This window comes from Halictus rubicundus, chromosome 4 (genome assembly GCF_050948215.1).
Source record: "Halictus rubicundus isolate RS-2024b chromosome 4, iyHalRubi1_principal, whole genome shotgun sequence".
Taxonomy (NCBI): Eukaryota; Metazoa; Arthropoda; class Insecta; order Hymenoptera; family Halictidae; genus Halictus; species Halictus rubicundus.
Window position 1 is genome coordinate 9764543 of NC_135152.1, and position 26918 is coordinate 9791460.

Genomic DNA, 26918 nt, shown 5'->3' on the forward strand with positions numbered 1-26918 from the left:
AGCCGGGAACAGAGGATGAGGGGAGATTTCGGTGCGACGTAGCAGCAGCAAACCGCTGCGGTCAGCTTGCATGTGCAGACTGCAACGGGTGGAACTAATCCAAGCCGGCACTTCTCGTATTAGATGATATTCCCTAACATTGCTAATTGCGCTTCGTGCGCCGCTACGAAATATGTGGAACCTCGTCTCCTTCCACCTACACAGACCCGCCCGCTCGTGCCCCTTTTCCAACCCACCTGGCTCGCCATGTAGTTGCGAATAGAAGGACGAAACTCGATTTTGGTTGTAATCAGACCGAAGTGCGGGGATTGCATACGGCTCGTACGTCAAAATTCAGGCAACAGCGTTTAAGGGGGCAGTCTCATGTAAACGCTACGGAATTTCGCAATGTTCGTGAAATTTTCCGAGTGTGATGCCACGGCTTACAAAACAATTCTTTTTGCAATTGATTTAGCTACTCTCTCGTCACGCAGAACATTATAAAAATACAGTTTTCGATGGCTCGTTTCTTATTTTCAGAGGACAACGCAAAGGTTTCCTTTATAAAACCTCATTAGAAGCGTAAGAGCAAACGAATTTGTTGGGATTGCAGAAATTGGAATTCTGTAGTTCGAATTTGTAAATTTTCAAATTCAGGGAGACGACTTCAGTTTTTTCTCTCGGTTATAAAAACGAGTCTTCGAGAAAAAGCGCCGATGGACGTGAAAGCGGAGAGTCCAGATTTATAAAACGAGCACGATCGAAGTGTTTTTAGACTTTTTTGCAGAAACTAGCGGGAGTTCAAATATTGAATTTTTGGGTATAATTCAGTGTTTTCTTTAATTTATCGGAGTGGTGCATGGCGGGGGGGGGGGGGGTGTGTATATAAGGCCAGGAAGATATTCGCGGCGAATCGAAGCAATTAATTACGACTGGGTGACGGTCGGTTCTCGATGTCCCCGGTAAAAAACTAGCAGTGCTCATTTGCTTCCGGGTTGGAAATGCGAGCGGAATGTATTAAAACGGCGACGGGGCCACGCAAAAAGGACTTGACAGGGAAAGTTTTCGTTTACGGGAGGGGTAGACACGACTATCGAGCACGCCGGGAGAGTAGCTCTCTATGTTTCCAATCCCCAGAGCTTTTTCCAGAGCAACCGAGCAAGGAAAAGGGGTACATCATTCAACCCCGGGAAAATAGAGCAATCTTGTGACACATGGGAAATCCATGCATTACGACCCCTCCACCCCTTCCCCCTCCCCCCTACCCGCCGGTGTACATGGTGTGCGCAGTTACTCACGAATGCATTGCATTTTTGCCCGGCGACTGACTTTAGCGCCGAAAGAGCCGCGATCAGCAAATGGATGCACTCGGCCATTCACGAAACTCTCCCGTTTGATGGCTTAATGACAACAGTCAAGTGTTAAAAAGCCTCATCGCCGGCCGCTTTAACAATTAGCGACCGGTCGCGCGTGCACGATCACGCGTTTCCCGGGACACAAAAAGATTCACGGGTGCTGCCTCGATAGTTGCACATTTTCATTAGCGGCTATATACATCGATTTCTGGGCATCATGCTGCGCTATCACGCGGACACACGTGATAGAGCAACGTTCCATTTGCTCCGCTTTTAACACGTTGATCGGATGACCCAACAGCCACAAACGTTACATAAAATCAAGGTAACTTATTTAATGGAACGATAACCGAGGAGTTAAGATTTATTATGTTTATTACTGTTTCAGACCGTTTGCATTTTACAGATCTTACGCAAAGTTGGTACACTTGGTGAAATAATAAGAACATTAATTTTCAGGATTCAGGACAAGTCATTTTGTCACACAGATATTGTTAAGTTCTTGATTAAAAAAAAAACTATTTCAATCCGGAGCAAGTTTATTTAATTTTAAAGCTTTAAAGCACCAATAGCAGCGTGCGAGTAATTGAAGGTAACTTCTTGAAATTATTTATTTAACATGGCCATGATTTCTAACTGCGAATGGACCATTCATACATTTTGAATTCAGAAAAATAACTACTGGTCACAATTATAGTCTGTTAATGCGTGACTTCTTTCTTCAAACAATTAATAGTAGTACTAAAATGCCTGGCTTCGCGAAATTAATTCTTTAATCAGAATCTTTGAAAGGTGCAATTGCCGATAAAAATCTACTAAAATCGGCTCAGAATTTTCAATATTACACATAATAAAATACAGCAGCGAAAGGGGACCGAATGTAATCAAACGTCGCGTGCGTAAAATGAAAATTTCCGGTCGAATAATCGGCTTACCAAAATCGCAACGAGAAACGCCAAAAATTCCTGGTAAACAATCGAAATAACGGCGGCTCATTAAGCGCGTAATCTGAGAATATTTAATCAGCGTCGCAGAATTAATCTGCCAGCGAGTGTATCGCGGCCGCGCGCAAAATCGACACATAAATTTTTGACAAACCGCGGGGTTACGCGAGCGGAATTAGCATCTCGTTGTAAATCGTATTTCACACGTTAACGTTGTAAATTAACATCTCCGGTTGAGGGTGAACGGTGTGCAACGCGCTTAAACACAGCCGCACGACGGCCGATGTGTGTCGGCTAATTACTCATTATCGAATAACGGAGGTGTATCGTTAATAATCATTCAAATTAATGCGGTTGCGAAAAGGACGATCATCGGCCAGCGCGGCGTTTCGCGCGATTTCGGCCGGGCGAAAGCTAATAAATAATTTCGTAATTGCCGGATAGCACGGCGCCGACGAGCGTGCACCGTCGCGCGGCTCCTGTTATTGGTTTTTAATTTTAATTACCCTCCTCGTTTACCGGTCGCTGCAAGGAAACGCGATTTTTCGATAAGTTCCGCTCGCACCGAGACGCGTCGATTTTTCCGCGCGCAAAAACGACGGCGAAATCGCCGAAATACCGGGCAAAATTAATTCCCAATACTCGTGTGAATTATTAAAGGAATATTTTAGCGTGATTTTTAAAATTTCCTTGAGTTACAAAATTTTCTGCATTTAGAAATTATACAAAATTTGTACGACGTTCAATGTATGACATTAGCTGTAAACATGACTTCTATTACGTAGATCAATAAATAATGAACCAATTACGATAAATAGATTCGTAAAATTCCACTAATTTTTGGCAAGCAATTTCGACGTTTCTCCTTACTCTGTGGCACCATGAATAATGAAAATGAGCAAAAAGCAAATTGAAACTCGTCGGTAAAAGAGCGGACGGCACCGCGGGCCGGAAGTCGCAGTTCTCTCGATCGCCATGATTTTTATAAAAATTTCGTGACTCAGGGTTGAAACTTCGTCCCCCTCTCTCCCTCTCTCTCTCCTCTCTCCAACCGTTTTATGGATTATAACGTTTTATGCAAACATCGCAGCGTGAAAAAGTAATTTGTTTCATGCGCCGCTCGAAGGAAAACATTAAATGGATATCGCGATTTATTTAAATAACCGGGTTGGGGTCAGGCCAAACGAACTCGGGGGATTTAATCAAAATGTGTCGGGTGTAAAGGCACCGGTAATCCATCCGACGGGGTGCGAGGAGCGTGAAATAAATTATTTATTTAAATGATTCGTCTTCGGACCGGAAAACCGGTTGGAACTGGAAAATGAAATGGAAAGAAAGGAACAGTGGAAAATTTGAGGGTGGCGATTGTGTTTGAAAATACGTGGTTCGCAAATATGCAATAACTGATATTATGTATATGCGACGCTATTCTTGAACAAGACCTAAAAGTAAATTTTTACTGTTATATTTTTTAGAATGACTACGTTTTATTAGGATTGAAGAATGCAAAGGGATTAAAGGAATAATCACAATGATAAACTTAATCTTTCGTTGTTCTGCTTCAATGTTAAAATATTTTGTTACAACGTATATTCGTAATGGAATCTTGCAATAATTGTCTAAATAATCTGCCGTGCATTATGACATCACCAAAAGTGTATAAAATTAATCCGAGTATCTTTGAGTGTACTGCAATGCCATGTGCACAGTGGCCGTGAACATGTTAAATTCCTTTAATTTTTTCGGGTTTTCTCCAATCAGCAACCAACGTGTTAAGCTTCTGTTTCTAGTAACCAATGCCGAGGTTTTTTATTTTGCGTAAAGATCCGCAGCCCGATTAAAATCTGTACACTTGTAGGAAAAGTTTCAAGCTGCAACTGAGCATTCGCGGCAAAGAAGAAGCAACGCGAGATAGAAACGAGAAGAAACAGAATGATCGCGGGGGCGCGGAGAGAGATTCGCATCAGCGTCGTCAATTTCATCGGACCGGCCAGAAATCTTGGAGCGCAGATTAAGGCTGGTTTACGCGGCAGTAAATCGACTCATCATCGGCCGTCCGGTTCGATGTGCGACCGCCCCATCGACAGCCCTGGGTATCTGTCTCGCCTCATCCCCGTTCTCGGCCGCTGTCCTCCTACACTCGCGAAGGAAAAGAGACCCGTCTCGATACGAGCGTAACTTCGCCTCGCCCTGCCTCGCCTCGCCTCGCCTCGGCGAGCCGTGGAGCGAGCAAATCGGTTTTGCCCGGCCCGATGATGACGTTGGAATCGAGTTACGCAAAATGGATTTCACGTTAAATAACTATCGCGTGTCTCGTCTCGGCGCGCCGCGACGCATCCAACGCCCGAGCCCCGCGGATCGTCCGAGAGCTTTTCATACTCGTTCGAGATTATTACCGACTACCCGATCGAACTCGCTCGTCTATACATTCTCCAAACTGCGTGGTCTACGGGCCACTTTGCGCGCTATTGCTCGCGAAAATGATTTTTGCGTTGGCTTTGGGCCGCGTCAGACGAATATTTACACCAAACTTCCGAATTTTTAGAAAAAGAAAAGAATACATCGGGACAGTCTTTAAGGTCTGAGGTTTCTCATTAACTAAACTGTGAGCTCTTCTGCAAAGTAAAAATTGCCTGCAGTCACTGGAAGAAACAGGAACCAAATGTTCCTTCAACCCTTTGCCGCACGATTTGTCGAACATCTTTTCCCCTGTTAATTTGACAGAAGAGGAACTACACTTTGTATCTAACAAATATTAGTTAAAGAAGAATAGAATCTTATTTTGTTCTAAAAGAAAGTCATAACAAACCTTCATTCCAAGCCTGACTTTCTATATTCTCCAATTCTTTTAGATATTGTCGCTGTTTTTAACCTACTCATATTCATAATAAATACATAAAATTCACTGAGTATACATTTTCCATACATGAACGTGAACGTTTTGTTCAGTGTACGTTTCTATAGAAACTCCTTCCTATGACATTAAAAATTTTCTCGCCAGTCTATCGTGTACATTCGTAGCAATTAAAACGATATTTTCTATCGGGTCAAAGAACGAGTGTTAAAAAAGCCATCATTAGCAATGCATGTTGTATGAATTTAAAAAGCACAATATAGTCGAACACGTTATTAAAACGTTGTTATTTGTGACGTAGTTCTTTTCGTTTCAATTATATTTCCTTCCCTGTGTGGTACAGAGTACGATCATTTGCGCAGTAATTTAATCCGTCCAAAAAATCACAAACGCACGCGAGGCTATAGTCGAAAAGCATTGGTGAAAGTACGAACACGGTTATTATTGAGAAAATGCAGGCTTGTCGACGCGACGCGACGCGAAATAATGCCGCAACAAGCGTCATCAGCTCCAATTGCGACCAATTTCGCATCCCTGGCAGTTGCGTGGGTTTAACGCTAATGTTTGGGGTCGAGTTTACACCTTTGGTCCGACATCGAGTGTTGGAACACACAGTGACTCATAATTCTACAGCCGGGACCAAGATCGCGTTCGCAGATAAATGAAACTCGAGCGTTCGCGCCTGTTTTGCGTCTGACGACTCAATTTCGTTCGCTAGTAACACTAAACCATTCTCCGGAAGATCTCGCTGCGTCAAATTCCCAAAACCACGGGAATTTCGAGACACGTCAACTACCGGAACAACTGTTTTGTTCCCCCAAGAATTGAAAACGTGAAACATACTTCACGCACGCAATTCAAACGTTCGGTAAATACTTTAACTCAATTTTAGTACCTGAATTTAGGTATCTAAAAATTATAAACGTCTCGCACATGATTCTCAGAATTCGCGACAGCAATGTCCGAAGAATGGATCATTGTGCAAAATGTTTCGCATCGATTGCAAAAAGCAGGAGCTAAATAAATCTATCCGTTTATCCGCGCATGCACTTTCGTCATAAATTCGTAGAACCTACCGATGACACTTTTCGAGTAAGAAAGGGACCAGCTGTCCGAGTTTCATTTATCGCGGCAGTATATATTCGAAATAGCCATAAAACTCGACTAATTACAACGAATGTCGGGCAGCGTCCCGTGAAAAATGAACCTTTCGGAGCACACGCGGCAGCGTGATGTGTGTTCATTGACTTTCGTTTGTTTAGACAATTCGAACGCGAGCTGCGAGAAATCGGCGCGAACTTTTCGGACACCCGGACAATTTCGGCCCGGTGCAAAACCCGTGGGCGCGGATTCGAGGGGGGAAATTTGTCGATGTTGGGGGACTAGTTTGTTTAATTAGATTTACGGCGAGGTCATTTGGAAAAGTAAGAATACAGAACGCGTAGCTCGGGCAAATCGAGAAACAAGAATATCCGGGCTCGCGAATTTTTTGGCAGAGAGCTGCCCGGCGCTGGAACTTTCGCTTTGCCGTGGCTCGCGAGCCGTACTTTTTGTTTCAACATCGCCGGGCGAGAGCAAAAGGTTCGTATTAAAATACAGGAATTTTTTAAAAACATACCGGAATTAGTTGCTGCGATTCGCGAACATTTTTCCACGCGACCGATAGAATAACAGAAATACGTTTTGCTCGACGAAAAGTTTTACTTCGGATAACTGCAGATTGGATTTCTAAAGGATTTACCGAGCCTTTCTTGTCGTTCCTCTGCCCGATGAAAGTACTATGAAGTTACGGAAGGATGGCAGAAGATAAAAGTGCGCGGGACTATAAGACCAAAATCTTGAACGTTTCTTTAAATATTTCTCTTTTGTTCCGGTTGTTTGAAAGTGGAGCGGTGTTTTAAATTAATATTTACTTTACCTTCGGACACTCGAAAATGGTGAAATAGATTGTAGGAAATATTGTGTTAGATACATTCGGTTTGGTATCTTGAAATTATTCTTGTAGAAAAGTATCAGGAGTTAGATTTTACAATTTATAAGAATTTATAGCTTGAGATTAATCGAATGCTTGTTTGAAGATCTTTGATATACGTGTCTTGAATAAAATGTTTTTAATAATCTCGGTAGTTCTATTATAATAGAAATTTTGTTCTGTTCCGTTCCGGTTGCTCGTTCCCAATGTTCGACCCAGTATCTGACTCGAATAAATTCATTGTGCTTTGCAGGGCTCGGTTGAAGGTGTAACACGTTGTCTGGAGAGGGACAATATCGCGCGTTCAATAATGGCGAAGCCAGACAGTTCCGAGGCGTTTGAAAGTTGGTCAACGAAGCCGCCTATTCCTCGCGAAGATCGTTGCGAAGCCAGTTATCGAGATACTACTGTTTTCTTACAATGGCGATGGTTTATAACAGCCCCGGCAGCGGCGCTTCCTTGTACTTATTCGCGAAGTTTGGCGTACCCGTTGTTGCCATAGCTGGCAACGACGTCGAGCATTCTCGCTGCTAAAGCAGCCCGGCCACGGTTCGTTAAACCGTAACAATTAAACCGGGAGGGAGGGAGTATTCGGTGCTTCTGCTCCTGATTTTTAGCGATCCCGGACGTTAAACGCTTCGCGCCAGTGCTACCAACGGAATATTCAATTTATACTAATATTTGCTCCCCGTGCTATCCTAAACGAAATCCCCGGAAGAGAGAACCTTCCCGGTAAGCCGTGCTTGCAACTCCTTCGTGGAACCCTTTCCTCCCAAGTAATCACGGAAACCGGTTCATTACCAAAAAAAAAAAAAAAAAATCGGTTTAACCAGCGATTTTCGTGCAACAGCTACGAAACTGATTTTTACGAATTGTTTTTCCTAGGATAATTGTATGTAAACATACATATCAAATTTCAAAAACCAGCGATCCATAATCTAACAATTTTTTCTTTTATCTCCCTCAGTTCGAGACTCGGTCGTAATAAAGGTTTCACAAAGGTAGTTACGCAACAACAGAAAGTTTTCCAATTGAAAATCATCGAGTTTGCTCCAGAAGTTATTAAGCAGTTGTTCGAAGCCATCGAAATTTGCTCCTCCGCAAGTTCAACGTTTCCGGCGCGGTGGATACAGTGATTTGTTCCGTAGGATCATTCAAAATTAATAGATCTAACGCGATTCCCGTTCAAGCTTAGACGGGATTTAACCAAAATCTACTCTGCTTTCTGTTAACCTAATATACTCAATTAGATATTAGCCAGGTGTGGCGGAAACTTTGCGCCGAAGTATAGTTCGTGGTTAATTAAATGCAAACCGGATCATTCTTGGAATAATGATGTTATTAGCTTCTGATCTTATTTTCGTTTTGTCTTAGAAATATCTTACAACGATGCTGATATTTTTAACTACTATTTTAGCATAAATTCAGTCACGAGATTGTGCTATTTAATTAAAAAATATGTTAATTTCTTATTTCAATGTTTAATTTTTCATTTCAGTGCATAGATTTCTAGATAACAAGTAAATAATTAACACTTCTTTTTATTTTTTTTTATAATAGACGATTATAGTAAATGGGAACATCGCAAAACGGATACGCGAAAAATTCACGTTAATGACAATTCCGGAAATGTGCTGATCGTTTCTGTTTTTCGATGAAACGGATTTGACGAGAATGTTCGTGATAAATTAAGTACTCGTGCAGGAACAATGGCGTTTGTTTAACTCTCATATTGTGTTTGCGCAATGGCCGCATTTGTACCAATCCGGCAAAACGGCGCGCCGGAATGAAAAATCAATCGGAGAGACGTGTCAAACCACAGCTGCCGTTGCAATACGCAGAAAGTAGTGATAGAAAATTTGTTTAAAAGCTTACAGTGCGTACTAAATTACCGAAAATTAAATATCTCTTCTGGATGAAATTGGCACAGGCGCAACTCGTCGCGGCGGCTTTTTTATTTTTTATTTTATCCCATTGAATCGGTCCTCATATTAGCGCGATTTATCGACGCAAATTGTCAAACAGTCTGGAGTGCTCTGATTAATAACCTTTTCTACCAACGCAGATTTTCGAGATAAAACGGTGTGGTATAACTGTTGAAAGTTCTTTGAATTTCAGAAATCGCGATACAGCAGCGTTATTGAATTTTTTAAATGTTTTCACTGTTTCGCATTTGATCTGCTCATTTTTGTTATAAAAATTCTGTCTGTCGGTATGGCAAAGTTTGTAGAAGCAGAATATAGAGGTATGAACAATATTAATAAAGAGAGTTGGAACGATGGTATTATTACGAGTCCCCTTTTATTTATTGAAGGTTAGCGCCCGATAATGTAGCGTTGGCGAGTATCTACAGTTTGATTAATATCCTCGATCCCCTTTTTCAGGCACATTTCCTGATAGAAGAAATAATTCAAGGTGTCCAAGGGAAGCGTCTATCATCCTCTCCGTTTCCTGTTTGAAATTATAGTCCAGCCGGCGGAGGAAAATCGATTTACGAATCGCTGGTTCCTGCGACGAATGAACACGGTTTCCTTCCATATCACGTATGAACAGTCTAAAATGCATACATACTGAAATAACGTTTATCTACAAACTAAATCCGTCTACGTTTCTACGTTTAGATTCAACTTAATAATTTTGCTCTAAAATAACAGCTCCAAGAAAAATTATTCGATTACATTGCTTTCGGTGACGTCAGCTTGCCAATAAAATTTCTATCGTGCTTAAACAATTTCTTAAAACATACTCTTGAATCCGGATAACTACGATACTAAAGTTCCTGCGATACTACAGAATCTGACAAACATTTAAATTAAAATTGCTACGTTTAATTTGTATTGCCATCTCCATGAATTGCAGCTTTGGATAATTGAATAATTATCAAAAAGAATTTCTATAATTTTCATAAAAAGAGTGAACAGTAACGATTTTTAATCCAGGAAAGGAAGCTTAAATTAATTCTATTTTTTTTTTTAAATTCGTCTATAAAAGTGTACCAGTGCGCGAGAATTCGTCGCGATTAAAGAAGGCGAATTAAATGTCTGCGTGACCGTCTTTCAGGGATTAATGAATATTATCACAACAGCGTTGCGTTTTCCGCGTTTTCGACGTTGCCGTTTCCACGCGCGTACATAGCGGCGTAATACAATACAATTACCGGCTGCTCGTTTAGAGCTGTTCCGATGCGAAAGGATTTATAATTTCCACTGGCAGAGGCCGGCCATTATTTGCTCGCCGGCAGACACAACATGACGGGAACGATCTCATTTTTGAGAGCCGAGTGTGTTCCAGACGGGATTGTACGGCGGAATTGACCAGAGACTGATCATTGAAGCCTGTTGCGGGGGAGATGCGGAATTAGCCGGGTACAACGCGTATAAACATTAAAGTGCGCACAAAAGACTGGCGTAATCAAGAGTTCGTCCCGGCGAGGCGCGGCGAAGCGACGACGCTTCCCATGAATCCATGGTGTATTACCTTTTTTGACGAGGGAAATTGCGCGGCCGTACGTTTGTTCCGAAAACTTTTTTAATAAAGAATTTGTTGCCGGCAATGAGGCTTCCCTTTCGCCGTGGAACAACAAAAGTTCCCCGCGTTATATTACCGTCAGTGATAAATTGCCCGGGCGTAGATCCGGCGCAAAGACAGCGAACAGATTCTGCGAAAACATTAGTCTAGATTCGCAAACATCGCCGCGGCTCGAAAAGAACTCGCCGGAGGACACGACGATAAAAAGAAAATCGCGGGGCCCTGAAAAAATAATCGCACGGAAATTAAAAAGAAAGAAAGCTCTCGGACGTTAAGAACTTTCTTGCTTCGGTCGGCGATGTTCTTCGCATCGCGGTTTTTAAAAGTCTTGCTTCATCTCTAACGAGACATCGAAAAGATTACTCGCTGTAGTGTCCGGAGGAGTCGCCTTCAATTTAGCGAAAGTGTTAGGGGAACCTAAGTGAATTATGCCACGACAGTCCCACCAAATGCACAGTAACACTTTTGTAAGTGATAAGCTAGGTTTACAGGTTGATATTGCGTTTTGATTTGCAGAAAGCCATTGCTTGGAACGCTTTATGTTATCATAAAGAATCCATTTTTCATCTCCGGTAACGATTCGGCTAAGAAATGGATCTCTACGAAAACTGGATAGCAATGAAGTGCAAATTGATCGACGAATATTCTCGTTGGTCTCAGATAATTAATGCGGTACCCATATTCCTTGCCTATATGCCTTTCCCATTTCGTGTAGGTGCCTTTGTATAGTTGACCATGTGGACCCAAGGCTTCTCGATAATTCTTGTATACTTAATTTTGGATCAGCTTCCACTAGAGATTTTAGGATGCCATTATCAAATTGAACTGGTCGTCCACTTCGAGGCCTGTCAGAGAGATGACCTTCTGAACCAACATTGACACTTGTTGACCTTCAATACATCTCCATAAACATTGCAAATTTTCTTTGTTGTCACCGTTGCATTAAATCCCGCATGAAAATGAAAAAGTATGCAATAACGAATATGATCACGGAGATGATGTTGTAAAAAAATTATACTTTTTAGAATATTTCGAACACAGGCGGCTTTACCGAAAACTGTAAAAGAATACGTGTTTCCTCTTCAACGATCGGTGCAGAACTAAAGGCAAAATAAATTCTTTGCAATTAATTGATTACTTATGGGTACCCCTATTATTTCGAAAGGGAGTCTCGAGGCTCGTTCCTGTCGAGGTGAAGCGTCGCAACGTGCTCGAGACATGACTAGAGGAACAATCGCGAAAGTATAAGTAGCCGGTGAATGGGCCCGATATCCGAAGGAACGGAACCCCGGCGAAAGTCGATGAAGAGGCGACGGGTAATAATACGACTGTGATTTTGTTCCCCGATATTCTTTGGTTTTAATGGATGGTCCTTAGGCCGGGCCGGGCCGGGCCGGGGGGACGTAGGAGGCAGAGGGGGGTGGATCTCCACGAGTGTACTTGGCTGAAGTATCTCCGTGGGCAGGAAATGAAAAAATCATTGAACGACAACGAGGCGGCGACGGAAAAGGCGCGGGTGGGAGAACAGGCCGGGAGATGAAAGGACGAAGGAAGGGCGAACGACGTCCACGAAAAAAGCCAGAAGTGACTCTCTCCCGTCGATGAATTACAAGCCGCACAATCCACCCTTCAAAGTGTGAACGTTTCAGCCCCGTGAAATCTCACCGCCGAGAGAACTTCATTCTTCCCGGGGCGAAGAAATTCCGCCGAGGGTCAACACCGTTCCCCTGGATTTAATTTAGCGAAACAATCGACGGAGAGGAAACCCTGCGGAATTCTCGTGTCTCCTGATTAACCGCTGCGCGCCACGACGGCTTTCCCGTTTTTATTAGGCAGCGAATAATTAATTCTTCAGCCCTTAGTTCTGTAAGACGGTTTCCTTTCGAACATGTCCAGTATATTTAATAGACTAAAATCCCACCCGGTAGTGAATCGAGAAAAAATGCAGTTCAATTAAAATCTGACGCAGAAAGAGTTCGATCGGTCGGTTTCGAAGCGTCCAGCAAAATCGTCGGCCCGGGGCGCAGCTGTCGGCCTGCTACTCGGAAAATTACGAAGAATAAGGGTCCGAAGGGAGCGAGTGGACATTAATTCGAAAGTTTGCGCGAGAGAGAGAGACAGAGAGAGAGAGGGAGGGGGGAGAGTAAGAGGGATGGGGGATGCACAAACTCGGTAGAATGCCGGAGTTTGAAACTCCTGCGCGGCAGTTAAACGGCGCCAGTCATCGAAGAACAGGGAACACGTTTCCTTCGGTTCAAAGGGAAAGTTATACAGACGACGGCATTGTAAGACATTCGCGATTCCACGGAAACGGTACCGGATTAGCCGGTTCATGCGAAACGCGCTGTATCCGCGTTGATAATCAAATGGTCGGCGTCTGCGTAACAGCTACCGGCTGCTTAAAACATGGCTGAAATTCATTATCGCCAGAGACTGGATCGCGCGAGGCTTGTTACTGGAACTTCGAAGGTAAATCAACCCTATCGCGGCACTAATTATTTTTAGATTGGCTCCGTGAGGCTCCAGGCTCTGCTGAATTTAAATAGATCCATTAATAATATCGAATTCAACACCAGACTCGCGGAGCACTAAAACTGACTATTTAATATCACCATGTAATACGAACAAGTATGTATCTATTCAAATTTTTTAGCCACGTTTTTAACACTACGTTTACTGGGCACTAAAAGCGACTATTTTACTTTATACAAATAACAAGAACGTGCTACCCACACTTTTAGCAATATTTTGAAAATAATATATACCCAAAGAAATAAAGTTGCTAGATAATTTCTCATGCATGCATCCGTAGAATCTTAATAATTATCAATTAAAAATATTAGAGCCCAACATTTTCACGGGTCCCGTAAACCTAGTGTTAATAACGTACACCCAAAGAAAGAAATCTGTTGAACAATTCCTCGCGAATGCATCATTGCAATCTCAATAATCGTAAATTGAAAATATTAGAACTCGTAATTTTTGACGGAACCCGTAAACCTAGTATTAAGATACACGTTATACTTATAGTGTTCCCTGTACGCGTGCTTGCTGTTCATGGTCGCATCGATATTTCAGTATCTTCGCAACTATTTTGCGAATGAATTCTTCATAACGTGGAGCTTATCTGTTAAATATAATTCCGATGGTGGATGTCGTTAATAAACGAGATTACTTCAGTTGCTTGACTTTGTAACTATGATTGCCAATCGGGAAGCGTCGTGTTCCGACAGACACGTTGACACAGCGAAATGTCTCTGTAACCGATGGCGTTTCGCGTTGATAGATCAGATATAAACAGCCGTTTCAGGAGTCGTTGCAGACCGTTGCATTGTTCCCGGCGAATCGCGCAAGTAAACCCTTTCGAAATAATTGCCGAGCCCTGTGGAGAGCGATCGCGATGCAACTCGGGAAAACGGGAAGCGCCTCAGAACAAACAAGATGCTTCGTTACGCGGCGACGCAACGGAGGTTTGCGGGTCTTTGCGAGCCGATATTGAATCGGCTGGCTGGCTATATAGAAGCTGTCGGTCTTTGGCGTTGGCAGCAGCATTAGGAAGGCGTGGTTGAACGCGGGGGTGGGTTTCCTGACCAGCCGACGGATGCGGCACCTCCTGCGAGAACGGTGCTTGATGCGGTTTTAACTGCCTGCCCCGACACTGTCATAGAGATCCAATATTCTAGACTTCCCTCCGGACCATCCTCTCCCACCCCCAACCCTCCCCCTCGTTGTCTCGCGTGTCAGTTTTTCAACGTGACGACATCGATGGAATTTTAACGAACCGCAGACGAGACGAACCCGTCGGAAGACGCTCGCGACCCCCGTCGGGTCTTAATCGGCTCTCATTGCCGACAGACTGAACCGATCTACAGGGAATCCCGACACACGGGCTTCTGCAAATTTAATAGGTCTTGTAACAGCCGACGATGGCAGCTGACGAATTTATTCGAGGAAAAGCTCGTTGCTCTTTGATACAGACGGCGCGTAGAGTCGTGCTAATTATGCATAAATTATGCCTTGCGAATCAACGTTAGTTTCTCCGCAATTAAAATTATGCCTTGCGAATCAACGTAGTTTCTCTGCAATATCTAGAAACGGACCGAGCAAGGTGGTGCTTGACCGGAAGCTTCTCGAGAATGATTATACGAAAGATTCTCGGTTAATATCCAGACGTTTTCGTGCGTATCAAATGAAACGATATCAGACTGCAACGCAATTATAGGGAAACAACAAATCGTGCGGTATCTGGGACAGAGAATGCGAGAATTCTCGCTGGAGAAGCACAGGTATACGAGCGGAGAACGCAAGATTGCAGAAACATGAAATTTTCGAAATAACGGCGAGTCGTTTGCCGTTAAGTAAGCCGAGATTAGGCGGCCGAAACCGTGCCGGAGGAATGAAGATATCTTAAATTCTATCCGCGGTAATGACGCCCGAGGGCGTGGAAGAAAAGAGGGGCCCGGGGATTCTTAAACGCGCACAAAATACGGGAAGTATGAGAAGGCGGGCTTATGAAGCGGAACAGACCGCACACAAACCTCTATCGTACACCGGGCAATTTAAAGAGGATCTCAGAGCAAAGTGGCCGGCGCACATTGATGCGGCCGCCGAATCCAATATCTTGCAGCGGTTACCGAGAAATTCGGCCCCTAGATCAGTGTTCTTCCGGATCCTCCGAATGGCCAGTCTATTCGCTCTCATAGTCGACTTCGTTCGCAATTTCGTCTGATCGATTGAATAATCCTCGCAGTGCCGATCCTCTTGTCCACTGAAATTACCACCTCTTTGACGCGAAACGTTGCTTCGTTATCGGATCCTTGTGCACGTTCAACATTTTTTCTTTCTGTATGAAATTTCGTCATAAGTGCGTAAACTCCTCCCAGTCTTTAAAGGGGGGTCCCAATTTTTAAATGGGGCGTGAACGCAAACATTTCTATGCGGTCTTAATTGATTCTCAACAGTGAAATCTCATCATCGGTTCGTTGAAGTTACACACAATCCCGTTCGCATGTGAATAGCTGTTATTCCGAGGAAAAACTGGCTAGCTGGAGTGAGCTATTTTGTTTTGAAAAAAAGCTTGTATATAAACGCTAAGTGGCAGCATTTTTGTGAGATTATGACGCTCGAGTGTCACAGAGGAGCAAACACTAGAAACACCGTGATAAGCATTTATGACATGTCGGTAAAGGTTGTTACGACGTGGTAAACGCGGTTTTTAAATACTAACAGCATCCAGCCTTTTAGCTGCTTACAAAAACAACGCGTCCTAATTTTCCATTTAAATCAAGCACAGTTCGTAACTCGGAGAACCAAGTACTATAAAAAATTACTCATTAAATAAAAGATTATTATTAAGATAACAGGAGCTGTTTACGTAACATTTTTTGCTGTTTGCACAATTTCTTTATCAAAAATGGAAATCATTGTTACACGATAAATCAGATTGTGAATTGATCGTTTCACGGATGTCTACTAAAATTGCCCGTAAAAATTACGTTCGAATAATCTGCGCGCGCGTTCGTCGCAGTGTCAATTGCAGTGGCAATCGCAGAGTTATTCTAATAATACTTCAATTCGAATCAGAAAATTGGATCGGCGGCACACGTTAGTGATTGTGATACGTTTTCACTCCCGAAAGGTCCCCGGCGCCGTCAAAACGCGGCGCGACGGTCCGCGGATAAACAAGTTCGTTACTATTCAAAGGCTGTGCGGGAATAAATGTTGTTTATTAATAGAACGCGGACCGGGCCGATATTCTCGATTTACATTCAATGGACGCGACGTAACAGATGTAATGAAACGGACGGAGAGACGTACATACACCGCGCGAGGGACCGTGTATGAAAAGCTGCGGGCCGCCGCGATTCGGATGCTTTTTATAATCCCGTCAGGCATTCGTAATTTCGAGCATGCAAATCACCCGCGGCCGCGGATGGCGAATGTAAACCGGGTAAAACACGTTCGGATACGCTCCGTTCTTATCAGTGGATCCTTTTTTAAGAGCTCTTTGAACATCTCGTTAATTATTAATTAACGGGGACTCTATACCCTCGGACTCAACATCGGCACTGAGGAATATTTCGAAAATTGATAACTGAAGTTCGGTCGCGATGTGCTTTCATTCATTACGATTGGCTTTCCAGAATTTGAAAATAGCCGGGTGAAGCACCAAAAAGGTCCACATCATCGAGACATTATTGTAACATCAGATTTTCCATAAAAAACGACCTCAAGACAAACCTAGGCGAGGACAACATTGGAAACGTCCTCCTCTGTTTTAAATCTATCCATATGTATATAAACTGTTATAAATTTGTTTTTCGCTGTACCCCATCACAATGTAAACATTAACCGTAACCCTCTCCACAAGGAACATGTAAGATATATTTGATTGTAACCATGTGGTCGCTAATGACCTAGCTGTTGATGCGACCACATTAGCATAAACCACAAATAAATAAATAAATTATTGTAACATCTGTTCAGAGGTCGTCGCAAAGAGGCGACTCGGAAGCGTTTAAATCGACAATGATTTTAATTCTGCGAAAAAATTTGTCACGGGCCGGCGGGTGAAGGGAGCGTATCGGTGAATTGTGGCACGGAACGATGACCGATAAAGCGCATCGATTGGTTTTCGAAAAAAAGCGTCTCCCGCTCGGCCGATCTCGTAAATCAACCAAAGGGCTCGTTGGTTCGAGCGGATCGCATTTTTCACCGTAAACGGCTAATTATCCGAATTTACGGAGTCTTTAAACACCGTCGATCCCGGCGATTGAGTTTCCCGCGTGGTCCCGCACCTATTTATCATTGTCCACGCAATTACCAGTTTATGGGAGCGCGATCCGCCGCGCAAAACAATTTTCGAGAGAACCGAGGACGCGTTGCACACTACCCCGCCCGGCCTCGTTCTTTCACCGCCCCCGTGCCCCGTCAACTGTATGGCCGCGGAATCGTTGTTACCGCGGGGCTACATCTGCGCCGGGCTGGCAAAGTAAACAAACGAATATTTATACCTTTGTAGTCCGGCCGTGGAAACTGTCACCGAATTACCGGCTCGATTGCTGCGCGTGGCCAACAGCCGTAGCGAAAACTGGCGCAGGGGTAGGGCCAGGGGAAGGCAGCAGTGGGGAGGGGAGGGGAGGGACGTTATATTAATTAGCAGCTACCGGGAAATTCGTCGGCGGACACGTGAAACGAATCGTCGAGAGCGTCCTCGAAAATATCCGCGAGAAGTCGTTTCCCCGGGCCAAGGGAGCTCAACAGCCCGAAACACGCGTGCCAACGAATGTTAATTAAATCACCGCCGGAAGCTGTCCGGTTCTTCCTGCTTCCCGTCCATTCTTCCACCTACACGCGTTACCGTCATTTCTCCCAGGTTCCGCTTTTTTCGACACGCTGTCACAGGTTTGTTTGCCGAACGAACGATCAGAGAGCGCTGCTAATTGAACGACTGGTGTGACCGGTTCAGAAAATCGAACCACTTTTCGCTTAATCATTCGCGATCTCGCATGATTGCAATGGGTTAACGAGGTATTTTTACAGCCAACTTTTCGGGTATAACTCCCCCTAAAGAATTATAACCTGAAGCTGTGTTTCCAGCGAGGAAATATCGAGCGTCTCTTCGTGGCAGTTGCATGTACCTTGAAAACGTCGTCTTACTACTGCTTCAAACACAGTACGCCCTACCACGCGCGGTCAAATGACCGTTTTTGAAATTTCGTTTAGAATTTCTTCTGTACAACGTTACTGTATCGCCATGTAACTTATTGACTTGAATGTGCTGAAAATGCGTAAATAAAACTTTTCTAAATAGAAAAAAATATTTTGTGTGGTGTCGCGTCGATCCCGGAATTGGGGAGAATCGGCTCGCGACTGGGTAATGGTTTAACGGCGAATGATTGTAAATTCAAACTCCGGAGAACTAGTCTTTATTTCTAAAATGCAAGACTCGGCTTGCCTTCGGTAGCTTCTAAGCAGCTCGGTGCTTGAAAGAATTCGAATTCTCGATAGCTCTAGACAGCTCGGTGTACTAGTAGTCAGGTTGGTGTATCAGACAGTTCTGTTGTTGTTACAATATTTTGGAATAAGGTAGGCTCGGATGTGGGTGTGGTCTTAGGAAGTTGTCTATGATTGGTTGAAGGATGTGTTTGGAAGTGGTGGAAAATTAGGAAGAGTGGGAGTGGAAGATACATTTGGTTACAGGCGGCTACGGCTATAAAACTATAAATTTCGGTACGCTAACGGTTCGCAGGCCAACATGTGATCGTCAGCTGAGGTTGTTCGGATTTTTGACTACGCCAAACTACGGTAGGTTTTTTATGGCGGTCATGGTCATTATGCCGCGGGTGGTTAGTTTAACTGACCTTCACGGTTGTACTGACGTCCCTTTGCAGAGGGTTTTTACGACGGAACATTTTGTTTACTATCCAATTGGCTAAAATCTCTTTCTATATTAAGATACATATTCTTTTTTTCTGAAGCGGTCATTTGACATACATGAAATGTCGGTAGGTTTAGTGTTAATTAGGAACGTTAGTAACTTACCGTTCGAGAAATATAACAAAATATTTAGAGTCCGTCCGTGAGCATAAAAATTTCCCCATACAAAATGCTTTGACACGGTGTCGTGGATCGGCTACAACTATGAAGAACCGCGTTCTTCTCCCACGAAAAAATTTGAGCACACACCGGAAACGTTGCCGAACATACCCAGAAAATTTGGGACCGATGAGCTCGCTGGTTCGTCTCGAAAGAATTTTGGGAAAGTTAGCTAATTTCACGGCGCGGTCACACCGGCGCAGCCCCTTAAATTATCTCCAGCGAGTACTTCGTTTTTGTTTTTCTGTGCTTTTTTTGTCCGCCTTTGCTTTGCTAGCGGAGGCTCGAGTCCCCTTACGAGATTGTCGACGTGCAATCTGGTAAGTGCAATGCCAAGGAAAAGTGGGTGTATACACGCGGCTGTGACGAGTGCACGCTGTCGCTGCACCCACGCGTTTGTAGCAGCTGCCTCACCCTTTCTTGCCTCGCATTCTTCCATTGCTCCCCTCCGTTCCGACGGGTTTTAAGCCCCCTTTGTGCCTATTCTCGCGCGCTTTTTCCGGTATCTTCGCCCCGGCTGTTTGCGCTCCCGATGGACCGGGCCAGCCGCCGGTCTTGAAGGCTTGCCAAATCAATGATATCGGCCCGGGGTCGCACTGAAATGAACCTTTCAAATTGGTCCCCTGTTGGCGCAAGATAATCGGACATGTATAATTGACGCTTTAAGGCGATTTAAACGATCGAGATTCTATGGCCCCCTTCCTTCTCTTTGCAGCTGAATTTTTCGATTGGGTACTCTACCCGTAGAATCGACCCTATATTGAGTTGCAGAAGTTTTTAACCCTTTTTAAGCCGCGGAGATTCCACATCGACGGAATAATCCCGAAAATGCACGAATCCTCTGGATTAATTTAGCTTTCAAGCAACTCACAATGATTAGCCCTTTTTACTTACCGCAGCTTTGAAAACATTTTTTTTTTTTATTGAAATTGGTGAATCGGTTTGACGTGAATAGATATTGAAGAACTTTGCACTGGTCGGCATTTTTATGCAAAGATTCTACGAATTTACAAGCAAACTGAAAGTAGAAGATCAGAGGCAACATCGAACTGCATTCAATTTAATTAAATGTTGTACTGTACAGGTTCTCAAGGGATTAATTTCTTCCAAGATTATTGGCATAGAATTCGTTTTTATTGCCTCGCGATTGAATAGTTGAATAGATCTTTTTGCGATTTAATTCTTCCGTCGATATAATTCTCCTTTGGTGGCAATAACTTCCGTTTCCGCTATAAGAGCAAATAAAAATCTCGGTTGATATTGTCGCCCTCCGTTCGAGTTTCCCGTGGAACGACAGTGGGTCTCATTTCCATCGGAAGGCGTCAAAGGGGATCAAAAAGAATTACTTTGCGGTTGATTGGATCACGGTCCTTCCCACGGATTTCCCTGCGAGGCTCGCCGTATAAATTTCCATGGGACGGTCGATTTCCGTGACGGAAGTCGTGCCGCGAGAAGAATCTCCGGGAAAAGAAACCGCGCGGATCCGATTACGGCGGCTGAGAATGCTTAGGTGAAATTAAAATGAAAACATTTCACGCGGAAATAAAGTAGAAACTCGCAGAAATCGAATACGCGTGCAGCATACCTGAACTACTGGGGTTCCATTTTTCTTAGGATTTTTTGAAACTGTTCTTACGCTTTAAAAATCTCTTGACCAGCAAAGCGTTTTCGCTTGAAATCGCCCAGGGCACAAGCATATTATAGTAAAACCAATCTTCATGAATCAGGCTAATGTTTGACATACAAATCCAGAAGCCCATTCTATTATGGTATTCTACATACATTTGAGGATGTTTCCGATCTACGAGAAAGAGGATGAGTCTACAGGAAGTCAAAATATTCTACAGAAATCGAGAATATAGAATAAAATTCTGTCAAATGAGATCTCGTTTTCGTGAAAATCCTCAAGTATTTATTACAACATATCTCTTACAGTTTATGTTGCAAAAGTAAGTGCAAAAAAATGAAAAACATTTTTTCGCGATCGACGCTACGTTTTCGAGAAAATCGAGTTTGGAAAGTCGATAGTCACGCGCGCTGTTGAATCGACTGAGGCGTCTGATCATGATCAGCCTATTCTACTTCTTCTGAACGCGAGGTTTTCTCAATAGTGAAGTGTCAAAATGTTATACAGAGTGTCCCTCTATTCGCAAAACTAAAAAGAAAACGAATAGTTGATTACGAATACTGTTATTTGCAAAGGGTAATAGTTGATTGCTAGTACTGTTATTCCTACAATAATTTAATACAATATGCTGTACCGTGCTGTATTTCCGTAGTGGCAGAAATCGAACTAAACAGACGAATTTCGAAATAAAGTTTCCCCGCGTTCGAAGATCGCAGGGCAGAAAACCCGGCTGCTCGAACTTCCGGTTCCATCGCAATTTCCCTGCGTGCCGATCGCGACCCTCTCGCATGATTCGCTAGCGGATCGAGGCGGGTTCGTTTCATTCAATCGCCACGGGGTTGATCCCCGAAACGCGGAAGCGTCAAAGGGGCGAGCGTGCCGCTCCATTTTCACGATCGATCGGATTAGAGGACTCTCGCACGCTTTCCGTGCCGGTTCATAAATTTACATCGAGCCTCGCCGCCGTCGAAACTTATAGATAAGCAAACGTAGCGGCGCTGTCGTGTTAGAGCAAGCGAGTTAACACGGATAGAGCGGACGGAGAGAGAGAGAGAGAGAGAGAGAGAGAGAGAGAGAGAAGGGCGCAGAAACTCCGAAAAGGACGAGACCTCAAAAATCTCGACGTACGCCATTACGGCCGACGTTGGATCTCATTTGAGCGGAGCGCGCGCGCGGGGCTCTCTTGCAGTCTGGTCTCTCCTAATGAGGCCGGCTTTTTCTTTCCTTCGCATCCCCTCTGAACCCTCTCCTCTCCTCTCTCGCTCCCCTCTGCTCTTGCCTCGCCCGCCCTCCCGTCACGGCCCTATCCATTTTTTTTCACCGCTATCCTCCATCCCCGTTCGCCCTTTTGAATGAGAGAAGGTGGCACGAAGAGAAACCCCGAGCGGGTGAATGTTATCATCGCGCCGCCAGATGCAGTCTGAAATGGCAACGAGAGGATACGCCAGTCAGACTACCCCCGGCATAATTAAAACTTGTACCGCTCGAGCGTCTCGAAGGTTAGAAATACGCGTCTTTTGTGAACATGCACGCCGAGGGGCTTCGCCGACGCGCAGCCCCTGTTTACGCGGCCAGGTATTATCGTGGTCGGGCTACGTTTCGCTACGTTTCACTACGTTCCACCGCCGCGAATAAGACCGGCCCATTGAAAGCCCGCGTTCCCGAAAAGCCCTGCGAATGCAACTGCGTGGCAAATTAACCTAACGCCCCCGCGCCGCTGTCCTGAGCAGACCTCGCCCCGCGGCGGACCGCTCGAGACGCTCGCCTTAGAAGCTCGATCGCCTTCGCGCGTATTTCGTCTCTTCTTTTGCCGTCGATTGTCTGTAAAGAATTTCTGTAAAAATTCGCGGAGTCACAAATGTTCTCGACTTTGTGATTCAACGTCCCGCATAATCTGTGCTCGACGTTGTCCCCGTAACGGAACAACGGATAATGTCGAGGTGGAACGTTGCAAAAATCGAAACGCCGGAGAAGTGTTAATAAATCATACGATTGTCGGAACAGTGACAGTTTTCGGATCTGAACGCACAGAGACTTTCATACACGGCGCGTCAACCAGTAACTGGTTCAAATAAAGTGGCGCATCCGCCAGGGAAAAAGCAAAGCGTGAAATATTCATTTAAAGCCGACGTACTCTAGTTCCGCGCGTGCGCGCGCGCGCAGAGAATACGCGCACAGAACGTACAAATCGGATTTCATTTTTGAAATACTTGCGTTCAATCAGCTTCGGCATACTGACCGATACGACTCCGCGTGCATGTTTGTCGTTCGATTAATTAATCGGTCCGACTCTGCGATGTTTACATTAGCGGATAGTCCATAATGTACGACACTGTAGAGAACCGATCCGTCCTTTAATTACTATACTCTTCGTGATTGCAGTAAGGCATCGTTAACGAAACTATGTTTGACCGGATTTCGATTGCGTGTTTACCGGGATTAATTCAATTAAATCTGCTTCATACGAAGACTCGATCGGGATCGACTCGATGCGGTAAAAATCCCGGATTCGTCCAAGGTTTTGATCTATATAAATAATAATTTCATCGCATAAAAATGTTCATTTTTGCTGCAAAGCGTCGAATATTTGGCTCCACTTACTCGTGTTTCTAGCTTTTATGTGTTTGGACGTCTATCCTGCAGACGGACGAGACTTTAAAAATGGAACTTCGTTACCTGTAACAAACAAAAGAAGATTTGTTTTAATCTAGGGAAAGTGTGATTCCAAAATTAAATTTTCGAGAAAAGAAAAGGTTTCTTTGCCCGCCTGCTGTAACAAAAACATCTTTTGAAGAAATGAACGACGGATTACGAACAGAACTGCACTGAAGCTTTGAAATGAATCGAAGTTTGTACGACACTGTACATCAATGTAAAAAAGAAACAATTGTTGGATCGGTGGGGATCGGTGGGGAAGATTTATAAAAATGAAACAGTACAGTTTAGTTGAACGGCAAACTATGCAACGTGAGATTTGTTAGCTGGGAATACGGTCGGCTGCACCCCTCGCTCGGAACTTCGGAACCCGTTGAGAATGTTTCTGTTTACATCGCACTTGTCCTGCTTAAGTAGCTGCCGTCTGGAGAACGGAAACGCGACGGGCCCATATAAACTTTATTAAGACTACAGGAACTGCTTGCTCCGTCATCGACGTGGCGAAAGTCGGCAAGTAATTTATTGTTGCAAGACAGAAGTCCCGTTTTGCGAAAACAGACGGGAAACAGCGTTAATTAGGGGGCAATTATGTGCTTGCACTACGGTCCATGAATACGACGAACGTCGATTCAAAGTGTGTCGTTTGTCTCTCGAAACGCGGAAAAAGGAAGCATAATTGCGTTCCCCTTTCCGAGGCGAAACCACCATTGGTTGGTCCCATTAACTGCACACAATGCTATTCATTCAAAAATTGCTGCCCAGTGTGCACGATCTTGTTTCGATTCCTTTTAATCAGGAGCGTTTCTGATCTATCATGTTAACGCTGTATCAAATCTACACACATTTTTATTGAACTCTTGAATTGCTCAGAACATTGTTTTAACATTTGTGAATAACGCGAAAATTTTTATTTTAATTACCACTGTTTCGCAACAAGGGACAAATTAAATTAGAAAAATCGAGAGTTGAAAGCAAGACAAAAATCATGTAGTTTCACTAAATTGTAAACACTCTAATCAATTAAAATGGAAACAAATCCATTACGGTGCCCTTTGAGATCGTTCCGTCTCGCGTGCATCAAATTAGTTTGCAACAGACCCTAAGGCGGACCAACAAACGTAATCCAATTACTGGAGTGACAGGTGTGTCAGTTGTAAGCCGGAGTTAATTTTCAATATTCAAAACTGGATGCAACTTAAACGGCTTCGAGTTGGGTCACGGCTCACGAGTACCATACATAATTTACCGTATCCGCTAACAAAGGATTACCTTCCACTTAAAGTCCTTCATAATTTACGACAGGTGAGCCGTGTCGAATTCACTTGCCGATTCATGCTCATCCCCGTGATTCGATACTCACGTGTGGACATCGGCGTTGTGTTTGTTTGCGAAATTTGTATAGGTACTAATTAAATCCATTCTTCGCGAGCGGTTTGACTAACGGACCATGAAACGAGACGGGGTTCCATTAAAATTATCGTTCGAAGCTTGTGTAAACCGAGCCACAAACACGAGCCTTTAACACGAGAGTGTTAAATTGAAAAATTCTTTTTCTACTTCCCGACGGTAAAATGTCCTGTTTCACTTCGACTAGTTTAAAATACTTGTTAAAACTTTTTCCGAATTTTTCTCCGATTCTGAGCATGCCACAGAGCAATCCGCCAGTGCGGGGAACAATATCGTCTGCTCCGAATTTTACGTAGGGATCGTTTCGGCGGAGTCACTGTCACGTTTTTCTGCCATTAAGTTGGAGTAGCGTGGCGGGCAGATAAAACGGCGAAACGAGAGGGCAACAGGAACCGGGAATGGATACTTTGTCTCGCTAATACATCGCGGCGGAGAAGAAAAGTTATTTCAGTTTCCCGGGTAGACCGTGGTAGCTCGGCCGAGCCTCGTTCCCCAGTTTTATCTCTCCTTCACTCGCCATTAGACATCGAAAATAAGGACGGGAGATATTCGTTCGCCGGGAGATATTATTCACGGGACGCAGTTTTCGCGGGATTTCTCGTTCCGGCGTCGCCCGAGCTTTCCACCTGACAATGCTCGCCACTTTTCCTACCTGACGTTTCCTTATTGCGCGAAATATCATTAGCGCATCCTGCCTTATGCCCGGCCCCTAATGGACGTCCTTTGTACTTCAGATGCCGAAGAATTGCGTTTACGTTTACGACACGACGGTGGCGTCTGCTGGCAATTTTGAACCGTTCCAGTCTACTGGAATCCTTTATTAAATCGTTTAGCTCGGTGAACTAACCATTTTTTCTCTCTCTCCCTCTCTCGGAGACGTCGACAGGAAGTCTCCGCGGGACGCAGGGTGCAGTGATTCTTGTTAACCCTTTCAACACACCAGGACTTGAGAGGAAGCGGATGAAATGTCGAGGAACTGATCGAATTAAATTTAACAAGATCACTTTCTCTTTTTGAAAGTATCTAGATAAAACAAGTGACACTTGAAAAGTTGTAAATCCTGTGCGAGTTTAAATTTCCAAGTGCCACGATCAAAGGACTAAGTTCTCTCTGTTTAAATGCATGACTGCTTAAAATTAAAAAAATCATATAAAAATCGCAGATTGTTTAAGAAAAGTGGCAGATCGATTTTTAAGAGGTGAACGCAACGGAGAAACCTGCCTCGATAAGATCTCATCGAAACGATTCCGTAAAAAGATTTACCGAACTTTCTGCAGCCGTTCGAATTTGTCAAGAAGACGTGAAATCGAGTGACTGACGAAATTGAAAAACTGAGAACAAAAGCACAACACGTTCCATTCCGAATCGAGTAATACTATTCAGGCGGCAGGTCCGTCGAGTCCCATCGAAGGAGAAATATAGAAGAGGAAGATTTCGAGCGGGGAATGGCACATTGTTGTTTCGCTGAAAATCGGGGGCGGGGGTAGCAACGGTGCAGGGCGAGAGGCGCGTGTCGTGATACATCAGCCAGAGACAAATTGGTTCCTCGCCGCAACAGACGTTCAGAAATTTCCTCGGGAAAAGCCGGGAACCCCCGTGCGGAGCTCACCAGGTTGAAAGTCGACGGCGCAGCACGACGGCGAACAGCTGGCGGGTTCATCGTGACGCACGTGAAAGCGATTGTTGAGTCGCGACTGCATCGCTGATAAGCAGACCGAAATACGTTAGGTTCGCGGTAATATCCGTTGATGTGCACGCATCACGGTATCTCCGGCTTGTTATTAGCCATGTCTCTGAGATTAGGTTGGTTACCGTCAAGATACGCCGCGCCCCGGCTGCCAGTTGTTGCGACCGGGACCGCTGCGGAGATTACTTGCCAACTATAATTGCTGTCACGTCGCTGCTGCAGTTACTTATTACCGAAATGATTACTGGTTAACAATTACTCCGGCGCGAGTATCGGCATTATTGACTTCTGCGTAGCCGTCGCGTCGTCTGG

The 26918-nt window shown here is 44.2% G+C and overlaps 1 protein-coding gene and 1 long non-coding RNA gene across 4 annotated transcripts in view; both read right to left on the minus strand.

Annotated features, from left to right (window-relative positions):
* Fas3 (fasciclin 3) overlaps positions 1-26918 on the minus strand; it is a 478993-nt gene that overhangs the window by 41864 nt on the left and 410211 nt on the right. The window lies entirely within an intron of this gene.
* Positions 23459-26918, minus strand: part of LOC143353368 (uncharacterized) — a 59763-nt gene continuing 56303 nt past the window's right edge. The window contains exon 3 of the long non-coding RNA XR_013082119.1: positions 23459-23533. This is a non-coding gene — a long non-coding RNA (uncharacterized LOC143353368). The remainder of the gene's footprint in view (positions 23534-26918) is intronic.